General features: G+C 38.2%; 1 non-coding gene across 1 annotated transcript; it reads right to left on the bottom strand.

Annotated features, from left to right (window-relative positions):
• Positions 1-18,337: 18,337 nt before the first annotated feature.
• On the bottom strand, positions 18,338-18,445 carry LOC123389278. Its single transcript, XR_006603856.1, has one exon. It is a non-coding gene; the product is annotated as a U6 spliceosomal RNA (small nuclear RNA).
• Positions 18,446-19,114: the final 669 nt, after the last annotated feature.

Raw genomic sequence — 19,114 nt, 5'->3', positions numbered from 1 at the left:
ACCAATCGGTGGTAATCTGGCATAAAGAAGATGGAAAAATAAATACTCCCAACCCATTTCCTTCTCATTTTCAGATCTCCCTGATGTTTCCAGTCTGCCAGACCAAACCTGAAACCAGAGAGTGAGGCACCCTTTGGTGTGGTCCATAAAAGTCAGCCTCCCAGGACATAAAACAGAGTGAAGAAGAAGGGAAGGCTGATATAGAGAAAGAAACAAGAACTATCAAGCACATTCTGGGATAAAAGAGCTTCCACTCTGTTCTTTGCCAAGGAACTTTTCTCCTTAAAAAAGCAGTTTCTCATTCATTAGCTACTTGTGTTAAAGGGCAAAATATACACAATCAAGAGCTTCTCTGTAATCAGCAGCAACAGCAAAGTTATCATGTGCCTTGAGTCATTTATGAAGGACAGAAAGCTCTGATCGACCATGGAGAGACCAGCTGAGTCAAGACATTGGCTGTGTGGGTGGAGATCCCAGAAGATAAGTGTGGCATCAATGGAAGATGTCCGGAGGCCAACCAAGATGGAACAATTAAATCAGATTTGTAGAGAAACTGGACTCTGTTCCAGATAACCCTTGTTCAGCCAAGGAGAAGATTCAATTACGACTGAAGGGTAGATAGAGAAAATCGAAGTTTACTGAGCACCAATTGTGTCAGGTTTTCTGTGTGTTCTTTCATTTGAAAACACCAATTTTGAGACGTCCATTTAAAAGCTGGCTGGTTATTGCCCTATTTTTAGCATACCTGATGAAGTCTGATGAATTCTCACGGTGATAAGTGAATAAAATAATAAGAAGGACTGAATGAACGGGTGTCTCATCTTCTACATTCCCCATCCTATGCACCCACAAGGTCTATTTCTTATCCAAAGAACAGCAATTCTTTTGAAATTGAATTTGAAGTCAGATCATGTTATTTTTCAGCTTGAAATTCTCTAATGCTTTCCCATTTCATTTACAATGATATTCCAACCTTGCCAAATTATCAAAGTCTTATCAGAATTTTCCAGACCATGTATGGTGCCCATTAATGGGTTATGAAATCAGTTTCCCCAGAAAAACACAAATAGGCCACCCTTTATTGTTTTCAAATTCAAATGTTACATATCCAGAGAGAACTTTCCTCGCCACCTCTCTATATAAAGTAGCCCCACCAATATCTTCCCTCTCTTTCTCCTTACCCTACTGTATTTTCTCCAAGGCTCATATTATCAAATGAAATATTATATATTTGTTTGTCTGTTTCATCATCTCTTCACTAGAATGTAAACTATATGAGAACAAGGACTTCATTGTGTTCACCACAGTACCCCCATAGAATAATAAGGGTTCCAAAAAATTGTCGATGAATGTATTGGATACATGAATGGATGGGTGGAGGAAAGAATGAGGTAAAGAGATGGTCTTGAAAAAAATAATTTTCAAAGAAGACCCTGGAGCTAACAGAGGACCCATTTTCCTTCTCAAAGAACTGGCTTGCTCTCACCACCCCCTGCTGTACAGCTCCCTTCCCCACCCCAAACACACATGCATATACACACGCCTCTCTCACTGCTGCCTTCAGGACTCCACCTGCTGCTGACAAGATCAGGACAGATTGTTTGCCAGGTGAGGCTCCAGCCAGGTGGTAGCAGGGAAAAGAGAGTGGAGTGAGTATCTGCCTCGACCTCCCCAGACTAAGGGCTAAAGGGATGCTGAAAAGCAGAACTGTCTGCCGACCTTAGTATCCTAATCAAAAGCTATAACCCAGGGGCGCCTGGGTGGCTCAGTGGGTTAAAGACTCTGCCTTCGGCTCAGGTCATGATCCCAGTGTCCTGGGATTGGCTCTCTGCTCAGCAGGGAGCCTGCTTCCTCCTCTTTCTCTGCCTGCCTCTCTGCCTTCTTGTGATTTCTGTCTGTCAAATAAACAAAAAAATCTTTAAAAAAAAAAAAAGCTATAACCCACTAAAAGCTTCTCTGTGATCAGCAAGAACCCCCAGTTTTCTCCGATCCTTGGCACCAACCTTCAACTCTTACAATTATTGGACTCTTATCTCACCCTACCTTGTTCAAAAATCCAGCTTTATTCCAAACATTTTCACTTCAGAAATCCAGTTAATTACACTGATTAAGCATGTGGCAATTTTTAATAACACGTCAACCAGAAAACAATTACATGGTATATTCCATTTGTTGCAAGCCTTAAGAGACAGAGAAGAAAAAAAGTTTATTTTTTTATAAAAGTTTACCTATAAACCCTTTATTAATTTTTTTAAATTACTGTTTAAATTCTAGTTAGTTAACATATATCGTAATTTTGGTTTCGGGAGTAAAATTTAGTGATTTATTTTATACACACACACATATGTACGTGTGTGTATATATATGTGTGTGTGTGTGTATATATATATATACATATATATATAATGTTTATTATTTCTTAAAACTACCATACAGCATTGGTTATTAACAAGACAGTACATCAAAACCAATTGTTTTCAAAATAAATGAACTGGTCCATTCCATTTGCAAGTATGCTGGCCCTTGTAACCAAAGACCCTCTACCCCTAGGTTTTGCTAGCCCTTCACACCTGTCTGGCCTTCTTGGGACCCTGTCTGCTCTTAAAAGGAAGGAAAGCAATGACCACCATTCTCCAAATAGAAAGCTAAGAATTAACATGGAAAAGCAGAAGGATTGGCCCAGAGCATGCTGATTGGGATTGGAGACCAATCAACTCCACAGAGTTCTGGAGAATAAGAAGACATTCTTAGAAAAAGCAAGGACTCATTCATTCAACAAATATTTACTTGCCAAATATTAGTGGCCTGACACACGCCATTCACAGCTCTAAGCCCTGGGGATAAAAGGGCAAGAAAGATGGACAAGAAGATATCTGCCTTCATAAAACTTATATTCTAGTGGAAAGATAAGGTAAATAAATAAGCCACGAATAATACGGAATTCTATTAGACAGTGATAAACTCCTGCAAAAAACAAAATGAAGCACCTGAGAATTGGTGTGGGTAAGTTGGGAGGCACCTCATCCAAATAGGTCATGGAAAGCTTGTTGGACTAGTGACACCTCACTAGTGATGAAAAGGGATGCAAAGATCAGAAAAGAAATCTCCTGGAAACAGGAACAGCAGGTAGAAAGTCTCTGAAGTAGAAACAAGCTTGGAGTGTTTGAGACAAATGAAAACGAGGATGGCTAGAGCCTGGTGAAGAAAATATCAGAGAAGTAGCAAACTTCAGATCAAATGTACATTCAGTCCAACACATGTTTTAGCATTGTCATGAAACAAAGAAAATGCCAACATGATTCTAAAAGGGAGGATCTATGAGGTAAAAAAATTAATAATCATCAAGGGAAAAGATCTCAATTGATGCTGATAAAAAAAAAAACTGGGAAAAAGTAGATGATTAAATAAGAAATAAGGGAGAGTAACTTTCATTAAAACATATTACAAATAACATCAATAAATTTAAATCTATGAGAATTGTATGGTAATGCAGGATCACATAGAACCACACTAAAGGAGGAATTTCAGATCAGTGCTGGAAAGTTAGGTTATGGATTGATAAACTGTGTTCAAATAACTGGGTCACCACTGGGAGAAAAATATAAGTTAAACCAAAATAAACTCTAAATAGGTTAATGAAATTATAAAAATACCAAAACACAGAAGCATTTTTGTAAGTGTGAAGTGCTACTCCAAATGTGATATGAAACTCAGAAACCATAAAAGAAAAAATGGCCATATCCACTATATTTAAAGATTCTGAATAAGAGAACTGCAAACAAAGGCCAATAAAAGACTGGAGAAAACACTGCAATTCGTAACATGAGCAACTACTTCCCTTAATATATAACCAATGAGAAAAGATCAACAGTCCGAATGGACAAAATAGAGCCTAGAACAGTTTTCTCAGAAAATAGCTCTTTAAAATATAAAATGATATCCACCCTCTTAAAAAGAGAAAAGAAGGGTCACCTGGGTGGCTCAGTGGGTTAAAGCCTCTGCCTTCGGCCTTTGGTTCAGGTCATGATACCAGGGTTCTGGGATGGAGCCCCCCCCCCCTGCAACGGGCTCTCGGCTCAGCAGGGAGCCTGCTTCCTCCTCTCTCTCTCTGCCTGCCTCTCTGCCTACCTGTGATCTCTGTCGAATAAATAAATAAAATCTTAAGAAAAAAAAAAAAAGACAGAGAGAGAGAGAAAAGAAGTGAAAACTGCACCTTTTTTTAAACCATCAGATTATCAAAAATCTAAAAATTTGATTACTCCCTATGGCCGTGCCTGAGATCTACCTCCCACTAGATGGGGAGATTCTGGTTCTGTCTTGCTCTGCCTGCCCCAAAGTGCACAATGCTTAATAGGACCACAGTATGTATTTCTTGAACCGACTCTAATGAAGAAAAGGCGTTCAAAAGCATTGTTTGAGTATAGAAGCTCTGGCAGAAATTGAAAATGATTAATGGAGTTAACTGTTTGCTGACATTCCAGAAATCTTAAAAGCGTTTTTCTCTTAGAAGACTTAGAACTATAACTAACGGTCTCTCCAGATCTCTCCAGATCTCCACTGGAGAGACCAGTGGTCCAAGACCCTGGTCAGAATGCATTACCCTTCCCTTTGTGCTTTTATAGCCCTTTATTTATAACTCTGTCTTCACTTCAAAATCCTCTGGCTGCCTTCTTGTTCATTGAGATTACTTTTCATTTATTCAACATTTTATTCACTCATTCAAAAAAGACTTATTGAGTGCTACTATATTCCAGGTGCTGGTATGTGGCAGTTCAAACAAAAAACAAAGTCCTCTCAGTTCTCATGGAGCTTGGACTCTAATCATGAGTGAGTTTTGAGTTCCTAGAGTGTCAGCATCATTTTCCCCACACCAAATATCAGGTCCTTCCTGTGTAGACCAAGTACCAAACTCTGTGCCTGCTGTTCCCCCTTTCCCACAGGTAACTGTTGCTCTGCAGTTAACAAAGCCTTGTTAACTGAAACATGACAGATAAAAGGTAGAAATTGTCTAACTCTTTGAAAGAATCAAATAGTGAATACCCCTGTCTTAGCAATAGCAGTTAACTCTCTCCCTACTCTAGTCTCTTTCCACACTACCATGAGAATTGCCTTTTAAAATCTCAGAGATTGGGTCACCTGGATGCCTCAGTCAGTTAAGCCTCTCTGCCTTCAGCTCAGGTCACAATCCCAGGGTCCTGGGATCAAGCCCCACATCATGCTCCTTGCTCAGCAGGAAGCCTGCTTTTCCCTCTCCCTCTGCAGGCTACTCCCCATGCTTGTGCACTCTCTTTCTCTCTCTCTGTCAAATAAATACCTAAATAAATAAGATCTTTAATTAAGTAACTAACTAAATAAATAAATAAAACCTCAGAGACTATTAGGCCTATGTTATCTTGAGGAATATTTGATATTGTTTAAATATTGTGAATTTATAGGTATGTAATTGAATAGAAACTATTTTTGTTTTAATTTCATGCATAAATGATAAAATTCAAACTATGAGACAGGAGGTCATTTTATATTCTGGTTCCAAACCTTTTCAAGTCTTATCCTTCGTCATACCCTTTGGACTGTTCTTGTCCTCCACCAGTTTTTCCCAGCTCCAACCACCCAGGCAACTCTCTGTTCTCCAGATTGAATATGCATTTCCATATCTCTGATCCTTTAGAATTCTCTCTGGTGGGAAGGCTTTCCCTTTGAGCTCCAGCCCACTGGACCATTTGTCAAAAAAAAAACCTCTGCTTTTTGTTAATGTTGAATCTTCCATCCCCACACATGTGGTCCAAGACCCTGGTCAGAATGCATTACCCTTCCCTTTGTGCTTTTATAGCCCTTTATTTATAACTCTGTCTTCACTTCAAAATCCTCTGGCTGCCTTCTTGTTCATTGAGATTACTTTTCATTTATTCAACATTTTATTCACTCATTCAAAAAAGACTTATTGAGTGCTACTATATTCCAGGTGCTGGTATGTGGCAGTTCAAACAAAAAACAAAGTCCTCTCAGTTCTCATGGAGCTTGGACTCTAATCATGAGTGAGTTTTGAGTTCCTAGAGTGTCAGCATCATTTTCCCCACACCAAATATCAGGTCCTTCCTGTGTAGACCAAGTACCAAACTCTGTGCCTGCTGTTCCCCCTTTCCCACAGGTAACTGTTGCTCTGCAGTTAACAAAGCCTTGTTAACTGAAACATGACAGATAAAAGGTAGAAATTGTCTAACTCTTTGAAAGAATCAAATAGTGAATACCCCTGTCTTAGCAATAGCAGTTAACTCACACACAATAGCAGTCACCTGGGTTTTTGTTTTGTTTTGTTTTGTTTTTTATCACGTAGGAATAATGGTTTATTTCATCATCAGGATACTATAGCCTCTTTGCTACATATCAGGTATCGTCTGAGGGTTTTCCATATTCACACATTTAAGTGTCTCAAAAACTCCAAGAAATACTGTTATCTCTTTTTATTAGAAATGGAAACTGAAAAAGGCTGGTTAAGTTACCTGCCCAAAATCACATAGATGTTAAGGGTTGGAGCTGGCCTTGGAACTCAGGCAGCCTGGCGGCTAAGCCTGTGTCCTCATCCGCTGCTTCTTAAGGACCCAGAGAGTGTACATCTTTTGTTAAAATCTGAGAGCCTAAATGATAGCCTAAAATGATTTATAGATGGTCACGAGTGCAGGAAGACTGATACATTAGTGGTTATCATTTCTATTAGGCCCGTTTATTTGTAGGAAAGAGAAATTTTTTTCCCCCATTTATCTGGAAGAGTGGATGGTCATATAAGTTCAAACATATGTGGAAATCCCAAAACAGCAGGAACTACTCAGAATCAATGTCCTAGGGTCGGAATCAGAAAGATTCCTCATATTCTCTATGGGTCTGAGGAACAGGACTTCACAAATGTTCTTTACTCTACTATTCCACTGCTATCCTACCTGCTTCTGTGTGTCCTTTTCTCTTTCTGTTTTCAACTGGTTTTCTGCATCCGTCTCAGTTAAAATTCTGGGAAGGATCTGATTGACGCAGCTCAAAACTGAGAGAACCTTTTGTCCCAGGCCCACTCCTGAAAGCCTAGCAGGCTGTGGATGGCTGCCGTCCGGCCAACTCCTTCACCAGTCACCCCAAGGCAGGTTGGAGGAAGGGAGCAGACTCCAAAACCCTTGAGCTAGAGCAAACCCTGGGCATAGGTAGCCTCCCTGGGAAACTGCTGTGTGCATGGCCGATCTCTTTTTATGTCATGTTGCATATAAGAATTAAGAACATGTGATTACTTCTAATATAAGGATAGATGTAGAGAATTATGTTTTAATAAAATGCTTAATGTGTGTGGAAGTTGTATAAACTCTCACCTGAAGTACGCAGTTGCCTGCCTATCTTGCTCTTCTCTCTACCCTAAACCCCTTATTATCTATTCACACAGCAGCCAGAAGGATCCTTCTAAACTCTGTCATATCATCTCAAAACCCACCATGGCTCTTCAGGTCTCTCCAAGTAAAAGTAAGAGTTCCTGAAAATGGACTAAAATTGCACATGGTGGGCATTCCCCCTCCCATCTCACTGACTACATTTTCTCCCTCTTTCTCTGCTCACGAAACTGGTTTTTTCACTGTTTCTGCAATACACCAAGCACACTCCTATTGACCTTTCCATCAGCCTGGAATACTATTCCCAGACAGCCCTCACCTCCACCAGTCTTTGTGTAAAGCACCATTTGGGCAAGACCTTAGCTTGGCCACCCTAATTAAAACAACAATCATCACCCATGCCTCCAGCCTCCCTAGCTCCCTCTACCCTGCTCTATTTTTCTTCCCCATAATATTTAACGGCTTATGACACACTTCAACATTCACTAATTCGTTATTCTTATTATCCATCTCTTTTTGGTAGAATATAAGTTCTGCAAGGTCAGGGATTTTGTTTCTTTTGTCCACTAATATTTTTCTCATAAGAATAGTACCTAGCACTTAGAGTATGCAACCAATAAAATGTTTGTTGGTTGTATGAATAAAATTGCCATTAATTATGATGTAAGGTGTAATCCATCCTATTTTCTATACCTGAGAGTTTTGATGTATTTCGAACATCACCATGAGCTTTTCAGGTAATAGAGGGTTTTAAATTAATGTAGGTTGGGGATTTTATTTGATGTAAGAAAATTTCAGTATAGGTGGCTCCTTCAGCTCAGGTCATGATCTCGGGGTCTGGGAATCGAGCCCCGCATTGGGCTCCTTGCTCAGCAGGGAGCCTGATTCTCCCTCATCCTGCATCTCTCCTCCTTGTGATATCTCTCTCTACAAGTAAATAAAATCTTTTTTTAAAAAAAAGAAAAAGAAAAAAGAAAATTTCAGTATAGCTGGAGAAAGAGAAGTCCAATAAGAATCACTTTTCTGTTTAATAGTAGTTAGCGATACAGATTTGTTTGTTCATCTTTGGAAATCTTTTTAAAATATTATAGACTCTGTTGTCATTGTGTCTACAGAGAGCAGCCTCTCCTTTTTCATAAATAGTTGTGGAATGGAATATCTGCTAAGTGAGAGGGCTGGCGTGTCTCTACCACAAATAAAGTGCTAACTTTTTTGACATCTGTTGGGACCACTCAGATGCTTTTTATGTTTATAGGCAGGTTCTCAGCTCCAGGTTTGGTTTGGGGTTGCCAGAAGTCTGACTACTAAAGAAGCAGTGTCACTACAGAGTTTAAAGAGTAGTCTACAAAACAGATTATCTAGGGGCGCCTGGGTGGCACAGTCAGTTGAGCAACAACTCTCGGTTTTGGCTCAGGTCATGATCTCAGGAGCCTGGGATAGAGCCCCACATTGGATTCCACACTTGGAGTGGGTCTGCTTAAGATTCTCTCTCTCTCTCTGCCTCTTCCACTCATGCTGTCTCTCTCTCTAAAATAGTCTTTTAAAAAAATAGAACATCTAGTTTTGCTACCTTAGTGTGGCTCTATATTCTTAAGATTCATTTGGGACATTAAGAATTTGAGACATATAGATGAACATTCTTGGTAAAACCTCAGGGTTACTATTACTTTGGAAACTAAAAATACTACAAAATAATACTTTTCCTTTCAAAACCCTTTATTTATGTCTCTGACCTTTGGGCGGTCTTAATGGAACACCTTTTTTTAGTTAGTTTGGAGATGCTGACTTCAAGTATTAAAATGCTATAAGGCATATTACCAATAACCAAGTGATGGATAATATTTATCCCTAACTCAAAGTAAGAAATCCAACTAAGTTCCCTAGTAGAATTTAGATGCCACCCTACAAAAAAAAACTGAAAAAGCCTAATGAGCTATGCCCATTGAAAATTTTTGGCAGCAAAGGTCATCTGATTCTTATATTTTCCCCCAAAGGTATGTATTTTTCATTAAAATACTATTTTGTATAGCTGTACCTCATAATATCATAATATTTCATCACAGAATGAGGTGCTCTTAAATTGAGAACAAAACAATCTCTGCTTCAAGTTATAAAGTACTTGGCAAATTTTCAGGATAAAAGGCACTGTGCAAATGTAGAACATTACTACTCACTATGCTATTTCACAATGTCCTAACTACTTTTTTGTTGTATTAAGAAAAAAAATAAATAAAATTTAGAAAAGAAACACAAGTATAAAGAGGAGATTTGGACACCCTAAATTCCTTTATCAAAGAATCAGTAATTTGGATTTGTTTGAAAAACTAAAAACTAGCAAATACCTAAATCTCCCATGACTTCACTTTACATTCTGAGTGTTCTATGGAAGACTAAATATATTTATGCTTGAGTCAAAAAACAACTTCCTGAGGTATTTCAAGCTAAATCTGTGGAAAGTTAACAACTTTGCTTCAGTTACATACAGAACCCTTATTTCCATCTTCACCTTTGCCCCAAGTACCTATACAACAACAGTTACAAAATTTTAAGTGGATAAACCCACAGGGACAGCTGCAAACTGGATACCCAAAGTAAGACAAGTGGGAAGGGAGAAAATAGAGGGATAAAAAGAGGGAGAGATGGGGAAGAACCATCAGTATAACAGCGAATAGAAATCCCAAGACTAAAGTTGTTCGAATTTCCCAAAGAGCAACCAAGTCAAAATGGGATCAAGGAGACAAAAGAAAAGGTATCATCCAGGCAAAAAAGAATATATGATATGTGAGCTACTCAGAAGAGATATACTTTTAAGTTCATAGCAAGAATTTGGGGTTGAATCCTAGTAAGCAACAGAAACAAAACACTAACTCGGAACAGTACCACCTCCAGGAAATACAAGAAGTTGAACAAGAGGTGTAAGCATAGTACACTATGTGGCTTAACCACAAATAATAGTCATATAATAATCTAAACACAGATTATTTATTGAGCTAAAAAAAAAAGCAATACTACATTTTTGAGGGCTATGACACATGAAGAAGCATGTATCTGAATGTATGTGTGAAAGAGAGAACAAAATTCTCATCTTCTTTAGTAGAAAAGCCATAGGTGATGTCTAAAAATAAAAAATAAAAACCTTAAGAAGCATGTTATCTGCAAACATGAAGGGAAATACAGAAATAAGCAGCTAAAGTATTTGAAAGTGATTGTTTCAGGAAAGCAAAAACCAAAAATGAAAAAAAAAAAAAAAAAGGGACGGAGGACTGCCTTTTCTGTATGAGTTTGGTAATACCGTTTGAAAAAGTATTCAGTGGGACACCTGGACGGCTCAGTGGGTTAAAGCCTCTGCCTTCGGCTCAGGTCATGATCTCAGGGTCCTGGGATTGAGCCCCGCATCAAGCCCCGCATCGAGCCCCTCATTGAGCCCCACATCAGGCGCTCTGCTCAGTAGGGAGCCTGCTTCCTTCTCTCTCTCTGTCTGCCCCTCTGCCTACTTATGATCCCTCCGTCAAATAAATTTTTTAAAAAGTATTCATTAATTGAAATAAATTGAAAATTTTTTTTAAAAAGCTAAGTGAAAAGCACAACATACAATGAAATACATATGCATGGATTTTATGCATGTACTGAAATGATGATATGATTTTTAGTACATTGATAACTTTTATTACATTGATTGATTTTCACATTTTAAGCTAAACTTGAATTCCTGGGATAAGCCCATTTGGTGATAATGTCTTGTGTTTTAAATATCACTGAATTCAATTTCTAAGACTTTGTCAAGTATTTTTGTATTGCTTCTATGTTTGTGAGTGATAGTGTTTAGGTTTTTTTAAATGTCTTTATTAAAGTAATGCTGCATCATAAAATAAGTTGAAAACTCATCATAAATGAGTTTTATTTTCTGGAAGAGCTTGTGTAGAATTGGTATTGCTCCATCCTTAAATCAACTAATTAGTAGAATTCACCAGTGAAGCAGCCTGATCCTGGGGTTTCCTTCAGAGCAGTTTTCCACTGTAATTTCTATAGTTTGTAACAGATATAAAACTGGGGCACCTGGATGGCTCAGTGGGTTAAGCCTCTTCCTTTGGCTCAGGTCATGGTCTCAGGGTCCTGGGTTTGATCCCCACATTGGGCTCTCTGCTCAGCGGGGAGTCTGCTTCCCTCCCCCTCTGCCTGCCTCTCTGCCTACTTGTGATCTCTGTCCGTTAAATAAATAAATAAAATCTTTAAAAAAATAGATATAGAATGATTGCGTTTCCTATTTCTTCTTACATGAACTTTGGTAGTTTCTGATTTCAAGAGAATTGGCCTACCTCATCTAACTTTCTAAATTTATTAGCATAAAATTAGTCATTATATTTCTTTATTAGTCTTTTTAAAGTATCCGTAATCTCTTATTTCATTCCTAATATTGGTACATAATCTTTTCTCTCTCTCCTTTGCTTTTTTCTCCCCCTCTGTCAGTCTGGCTGCCCATTTATCAGTTTTATTGACCTTTGTAAACAAGTGTTACATTCCATTGACTTTTCTTTGTATTTTTCTGCTTTCTATTACACTAATACCTTCATTTTATTATTTCCTTATGCTTACTTTGGGCTTAATTTGATTTCTTTCTTCTTTTTTTTTTTTTTGAGTTTCTTAAGATTGAAGCTTCTATCAATTTGAGATCTGTCTCATTTATAACATAAGAATTTTATGCTGAAATTTTCTGACCAAGTACTGTTTAGATTGCACCCACAAATCCTGATGTGTAATAGTTTCATTTAATTCAGTCTGAATTATTTTGTAAACTCAACTGTGATACTTATTTAACCCATGTTTTATTTAGAGTACGTTGTTTAATTCTCAAATATTTCAAGAATTTCCATATATTTCTGTTATTATTTTCCATTTTAATTTCTTTATAGCCAGAGAACATAATTTGTACTATTTTATCTCAATCCAGTTAAATTAATTAAGATCTGTGTTATGGCCTAGAATATCGTCTGTCTTGGTGAATGTTATACCTGTACTTCGAAAAAGTATGTATTCTGCTGCTGATGCATGGCATTTTCCATAAATAACGAATAGGTCAAATTGGTTGACTATGTTGTTGAAGTCTTTTATATCTTACCTGATTTTCTGTCTATTTGTTCGATTAATACTAAGAGAGAAGGTTAAAATCTCCAATTAGGATTGTGAATTTATATATTTCTCATTTCTGTTCTATCAATGTTTTGTGTCAAGTATTTTAAAGCTCTGTTTTGTTTTGTTTTTTAAAGATTTTATTTCTTTATTTGCAGACAGAGATCACAATTAGGCAGAGAGGCAGACAGAGAGAGAGAGGGAGGCAGACTCCCCGCCGAGCAGAGAGCCGGATGTGGTCCATACCAGGACCCTGAGACCACGACCTGAGCTGAAGGCAGCGGCTCAACCCACTGAGCCACCCAGGCGCCCCTAAAGCTCTGTTTTTATTTAGGTGCATATACATTTAGAGTTGTTAGGTCTTCTTAATGATTTAACCCCTTTATCACATAATAGCTTTCTTTGTCCCTGGTAATATTCTTTATCGTAACATCTGGTTTACCTGTTCTTAAATAACCACCCCAGCTTTCTTTCTTTCTTTTTTTACTTTGTTTTGTTTTGTGTTTGCTTGTATACTGTTTTCGATCCTTTTATTTTTAATCAACATATGTCGTTATATTTAATATCCAAAACAACTCTATGAACTAGGTACTATTGTCATTCTCATGTGAGAAAATTAAGATAGAGCATTCAACACTACCCTGCACCACCTCTCCTCCACTCAGCCTGTTTCCAAAGCACCTAGCTGTCTTCCCCCATGTGACTTCTCAGATATGTTTAGATCATAATAGCTTTGCTTACATTTTGATATAAATAAAATATGCACGTGTACTTTCTCTTACCATCATCATGGAACCCAGTAAGGTTATTACCATTTGCACAAGGAAAATAAAAACATGGTTTAAAACATTTTTATTTCCCTGAATTGTTTCTGAGCAAAAATAAATAAATAAATAATAAAAATGATAAGTTTTCCTTACTGCAACTAATTTCTATTTCACTTAACTAATAATTTGTTTATTGATAGATAATAAATCTAGGGCCCAGATCTAAACTAGAATTTTTTACAGTTATTTTATTTGAGGAACTAAACCAAAGCATCTGCACTATTAGCACCATGTGGATCTCAGTTATTAGTTTCAGTCTCAGAAGAGAGCAACACCACAGAGTACTGTGAGTACGTGCCTCCCTCCCCACCAGCTCAGCGCAACCTTCTCATCCTGCAGCAACGCCTTGGAACGTGGCCTCCAGTGGGTCACCCCACATCGCCTCTGCTCCTAAGAAACTGAAAATATGACGATCAGCTGAAGAACAGGGTTTGGAAACTGAAACACAGAAGCTCATTTATCAAGCAGAGAAGGGAAGAAAAGGTTACTTTGCCAAGAGGTCAGGCTTTAGCGTATTGCTGTCCAGTCAGATTTAACTAACACCTTTATATGCAGACCCTATGCTAGGCACTAGGTTGGGAAACTTTACCTCATAGTAGTAAAATATCAAGCTGCCATTCTCACAATTCCTTCTATAGAGGCCATTACTTAATTGTATTAAGTGACCACCTATAATCGCATTGGAAATAAATGCCAGTGCCTACAATCTCTAAATTTCTTCACTTCAACTTCTACAACTATGACAGTGCTGTTATATTTCCACACCTTCTTTCAGAACAAAAGGTGAACAGCAATTCTCCTTAGTGTTTTAGGAAGAGCCCTGAGCTGGGAGCATGAAGATCTTGCTCCTAGAGCCAGCTGAGGTTGGGTGGAGGACTCTGTGAAAGTCACTTCCACATTCTTGGTCTCATTTTTAACACCTGTGACATTAAAAAATTAGACTGGGTGTTCACCAGGGACCTAAGAGTCTAAATATCCTTCAGAAAAGAATGTACTTTGGAAACAACCAACCAGGTATATGTTTTTTTGTTTTTTGAAGTGTTAATGATTGATAGGTTGAGACACTGAAATCAGTAAAACACGAATCAAATATTTACACATACCTCCCATGCAGTGTATTTTCCATTATGGGAAAGTATTGGGCAATGGAAAATTTCTCAAATACTTTTACTGGAAGAGACTAATTAGGCTTGGGTTTTTGGTTACTATTACATAAAGTTCATACTAGAGCAATAATGATATGGGAAGCCCTCTGTTTTTTCAGACTAAAATATCACATTGAGAATTATTTAGTAAGTTGCTCTCAGACTAAGAGGTTTATGATTTGCCTAAGAATAGAGTGCTTTAGTTATACAAGACAGCGATTTTTTACCTTTAAAAAAAATCTCTTGTTGTTAATATTGTTAATGATTGCAATTCAAAGTATCAACAATGTTCTGGTGAATTATAGGCACCATTTGCTAACTTGACCTAAAATGGAGGTCTGATATCAGGGTTTACATTTTTAACGCAGCCACTGCCTAATGAGACCATAAAATGTGGAATCACTTCAATTCTCTCAAAAGATGGAAAAAATACCATTCAACCAAGTACCCCAATTCCATCTGTGGACAGGTAGAGGCCATATTAATTATTCCCCATGAGTTAACAAAAGCTTTGAAAAACACCCAAACTGCCCAAAAGTTTAGTTTGTTACAAATTGATGATCTTGCTCTTCCAAATTGGAAATTTGATATTTACGTTTTCAACCTGTTCAGGATGAATTCCATATGTATATTATGCATTTTTGAGGTAGATCTTCCTTTATTTGTCCTAAATTAACTTTTTTGAAGCTTTAATGATTACCTAATAATGCTGGGATTGAAGGATTTGATGACTGAGTCCACACTCTCCCCATCCACACCCTTTATTGTGCAACTTTTATTCTATCACCTTCTGGGCCTTTTCCACACCAGTCTCCAGTCTTTTAAATCTGCTTCTATCTGGAAGTTTTCCATTCTCTAATTTTCATTACCTTTTACCACTGACCTTTATTTATTTATAGTTCTATTGTCTTCCTTGAATACGTTGCCTAAAACACACTGTGTTTTTTTGAATAAAAGAAAACTATGCTTTCTTTTATCATGATAATAACTTTCCTAATAATATCCAATATTTCACTTGTATTAAAATAACACATTGAGTGATTAAATGAAAATATACCCTTGAATTTGAATTGACATCTTAGAATCCTTTACCTTGAAATCACACTTTCTATCTTTCTATTATTCGTTACCGGATGCTGACCATCACCTTTGCCTGTACTGAATATTATTTGTCACTTTCTTGTCCATTTCTATTAGTAGGAGAAATTTCCTTAGTTCCTTCCCTTCCACTATTACTTAAGTGGAAACTCTGTTTCCCAGAACACACCAGCCCAAGGGGAAAAAATAATCACAATGGTAATCAGGCATCAAGATTTTTCTGGTTCTGTCCTAGCATGCTCTGTGGAAAACTGAGCCAACCACCCAAAAAATTAAGAATGTGTGCTTCTGGGGCGCCTGGGTGGCTCAGTGGTTTGGGCTGCTGCCTTCGGCTCGGGTCATGATCTCAGGGTCCTGGGATCGAGCCCCGCATCGGGCTCTCTGCTCCGCAGGAAGCCTGCTTCCCTCTCTCTCTCTCTCTCTCTCTGCCTGCCTCTCTGCCTACTTGTGATCTCTGTCTGTCAAATAAATAAATAAAATCTAAAAAAAAAAAAAAGAATGTGTGCTTCTGAAAATACTATTTGCTGTACTCTTCCACTATAGCTTCCTGATGTGATGTCTCCCATAGCCCTTGACATCCAGTGCAGTAGCCAGAATGTTTACTGAAGAGATCTCTATTGTTTCACACAAAACCATGCACACTGCTGCAGCCACTGAAGTCTACACCTGGGAATGAGGGGGCCACGTGTGCCCTGAGAGAGCTTTAACTTCCGTAGCAACCAGCACCACTGCCGTGGCCATCATGAACTGTAGATAGCTCTGCTCTTTTGATTTCCACTTTTTCTCCATTCGTACTCCCTTATCCTGAGATTTAGACCTGAATTCAAGGAGCCTAAACTTTCATTTTAACCTTTATGACCACCCCCTCAATAGGCGGTGTCACTAGTTTTACACATGAAAAAAACAAAGGCATCAAGAAATTAATTACCCCACATCACATACTTGACAAGAGATAGAACCTGGAATTAGGGGCGCCTGGATGGCTCAGTCGTTAATGGTCTGTCTTCGGCTCAGGTCTTGATCCAGGGTCCTGGGATTGAGCCCCATATAGGGCTACCTGTTCAGCAGGAAGGCTGCTTCTCCCTCTTCCACTCCCCCTGTTTGTGTGGCATTTCTTGTTGTGTCTCCCTCTGACAAATAAATAAATAAAATCTTTTAAAAAAACAAAAACACAATTAAATCTTATCTCCCGACCCAGAACCCTGAAGTGAATTTGCAGACTTTTCTACTTTCTAGTTAGCTGTATTCCAAACATGCTCTTTCCTAAACATCATATTATACTGCTTCAATGTCAAGGGATCCTGGTGGCTTCACATCACTTCTTCCTAAGACGTGCCCTGACGTGATCAAATCCTGAAGCAAACACATTCTAGCTCCAACTCCAATTCTTACGTGTAAAAATCAAGGGAGTTTGAGCTGTGGAGATAGAGGGAGTAAGCATGCCCACATATTCTGCACATACGGCATAGATTCCGCAGCGTCCGTTTTTCTCCTCCATGCAATTGGCTAATAATTATTTCCCAGGATTGAAAAGAGCCTGGCACTGGTAGGCTTCTCCCTTCCTTCTCTTCTGCAAGCTTCAAAGTCTTTTTCTCTCAACCAGATTTTTTTCTAGAAGTCATAAATAAACTCCTTCCAATTCTCCAAGACAGAACACGAACACTCCTTACCATGTAAACTTACTGTCATTTGCAGATTTCTCTCAAATTCCATGTCACATTGCTTTAAAATATCAACAGATCTGTCTTGCCCAGTAGGCTTTGAGATACTTGAGAACAAGGATTGTTATACAGGGTGTATCCCGCATGTCAGGAAATAATAAGGACTCCTGAGAAACCCCATGACTAATCCCCACTGTTTACAGATATGTATCCCCAGATTTTGTTTTGTTTTCTAAGCCTCAGTCCCTAAGCAGTTGATTTCACACTTCTCACCTACGTGTCTCTGACATCAGGACAGTGTGTCCAAAAGGTTTAACTCTACACAACATACTTGCCATGAGTTCAAATTTTGACATCTTGATTATCTGTTTGTTTCAGTTTTGCTGCAATCTACTCCATAATCCAATGTGTCCACAATCATGATAGATGAGATCATCTGGAATGAAATACAGATAAATATATGGTTGACCCTTGAACACACCGGTTTGAACTGTGTGGGCCCACTTATACGCAACTATTTTATAGTACTGAAAATATAACTTGTGACTTTCTCAATAACATTTTATTTTCTCTAGCTTATTTATTGTAAGAATACAGTATATCATACATAGACCATACAAAATATGTGTTAACTTACTGGTTATGCTATCATAAGGCTTCTGGCCCACAGCAGCATATTAGTAAAGTTTTGCAGAAGTCCAAAGTGATATACAGATTTTCAGCTGCATGGAGGCTGGTGCCCCTAACCCTCGCCTCATTCAAGAGTCACCTGCGTTTCTTTTTATTTTAGTAAATACGAATTTATTTTCAAGTGTGTCTTAGAACAAAACATGAACCTCTGACCAATCTGTTGATTTCATGGATATTTTTTTATAAATAAGAATTATAAAGGGAGTAGTTGAAAACCTAGATGTTTGGAAGACATTGCTATATTGGTTCCTTTTTCTTTTCTTTTTTGTTTTGTTTGTTTGTTTGTTTGTTTACCCAAAGTTATTAATTTAGTAAACCACAGCATAGGACCTGTCACCCAAATCTTCTGACTTAAGTCCAATAATTGTTCTTTTAAACCACAGGATGTTACTACCACAAATACCCTAAACCTGGCATCAATCCAGAAAAATATGAAATGTTCCATGGATCTGAGAGTCATCTTTATGCAGAAGCCATATTAGTCTTCTTTGTATCACTCCAGTTTTTTGTGTATGTGCTGCCAACGCAAGCAGTCCTTTTTCTTCTCACGGGACAGATAGCACAGTAACAGAAGCACAGACTCTTAAACCAGACACCTAGGTCAAAATCATGGCTTCCCCACGATGAGCTATGTGATACTGGCAAATTTCTTAACCTTTATGTCCCTCTGTTTGCCCATCTTCTAGATGCAGATAATAATTGCACCTACCTCACAGAGTTGTGAGGATTAAATGACTTGATACAAGTTAAGCATTTAGAACAGTGCCTGATACATATTAAAAACTATGTAAGTGTACACTGATATGATTGTTACTATTCTCCAAAAGAATGCTTTGTATTATTTATGATGGAGTACAACCGATGATCCATGAAAACACGTCACGGGGATCTTGTCCTCTCACCTTATTCCCTGCCCCACCCTTAGACAGTGTTACATACATCTAGAAATACTCAGACTCCTATTTGGGAAGCAAGTTGTAGTAGTCGTAATAGTTGTAAATATTTATGATGCTCATGGTGCCTGGGTGGCTCAGTCGGTGAAGCGTCTGCCTTTGGTCCTGATCCCAGGTTCCTGGAATGGAGTCCCACATCAGGCTCCCTGCTCAGCAGAGTCTGTTTCTCCCTCTCTCTATGACCTTCCTCCTTGCTGGTGCTCCTTCTCTCTCTCTCTGTCTCAAATTAAAAAAAAAAAAAAAAAATTT

This window comes from Mustela putorius, unplaced genomic scaffold (assembly GCF_011764305.1).
Source record: "Mustela putorius furo isolate JIRA1106 unplaced genomic scaffold, ASM1176430v1.1 tig00003969_pilon_pilon_pilon, whole genome shotgun sequence".
NCBI lineage: Eukaryota > Metazoa > Chordata > Mammalia > Carnivora > Mustelidae > Mustela > Mustela putorius.
Note: the sequence above shows the minus strand (reverse complement) of the source record. Positions and strands in the feature narration are given on the sequence as shown.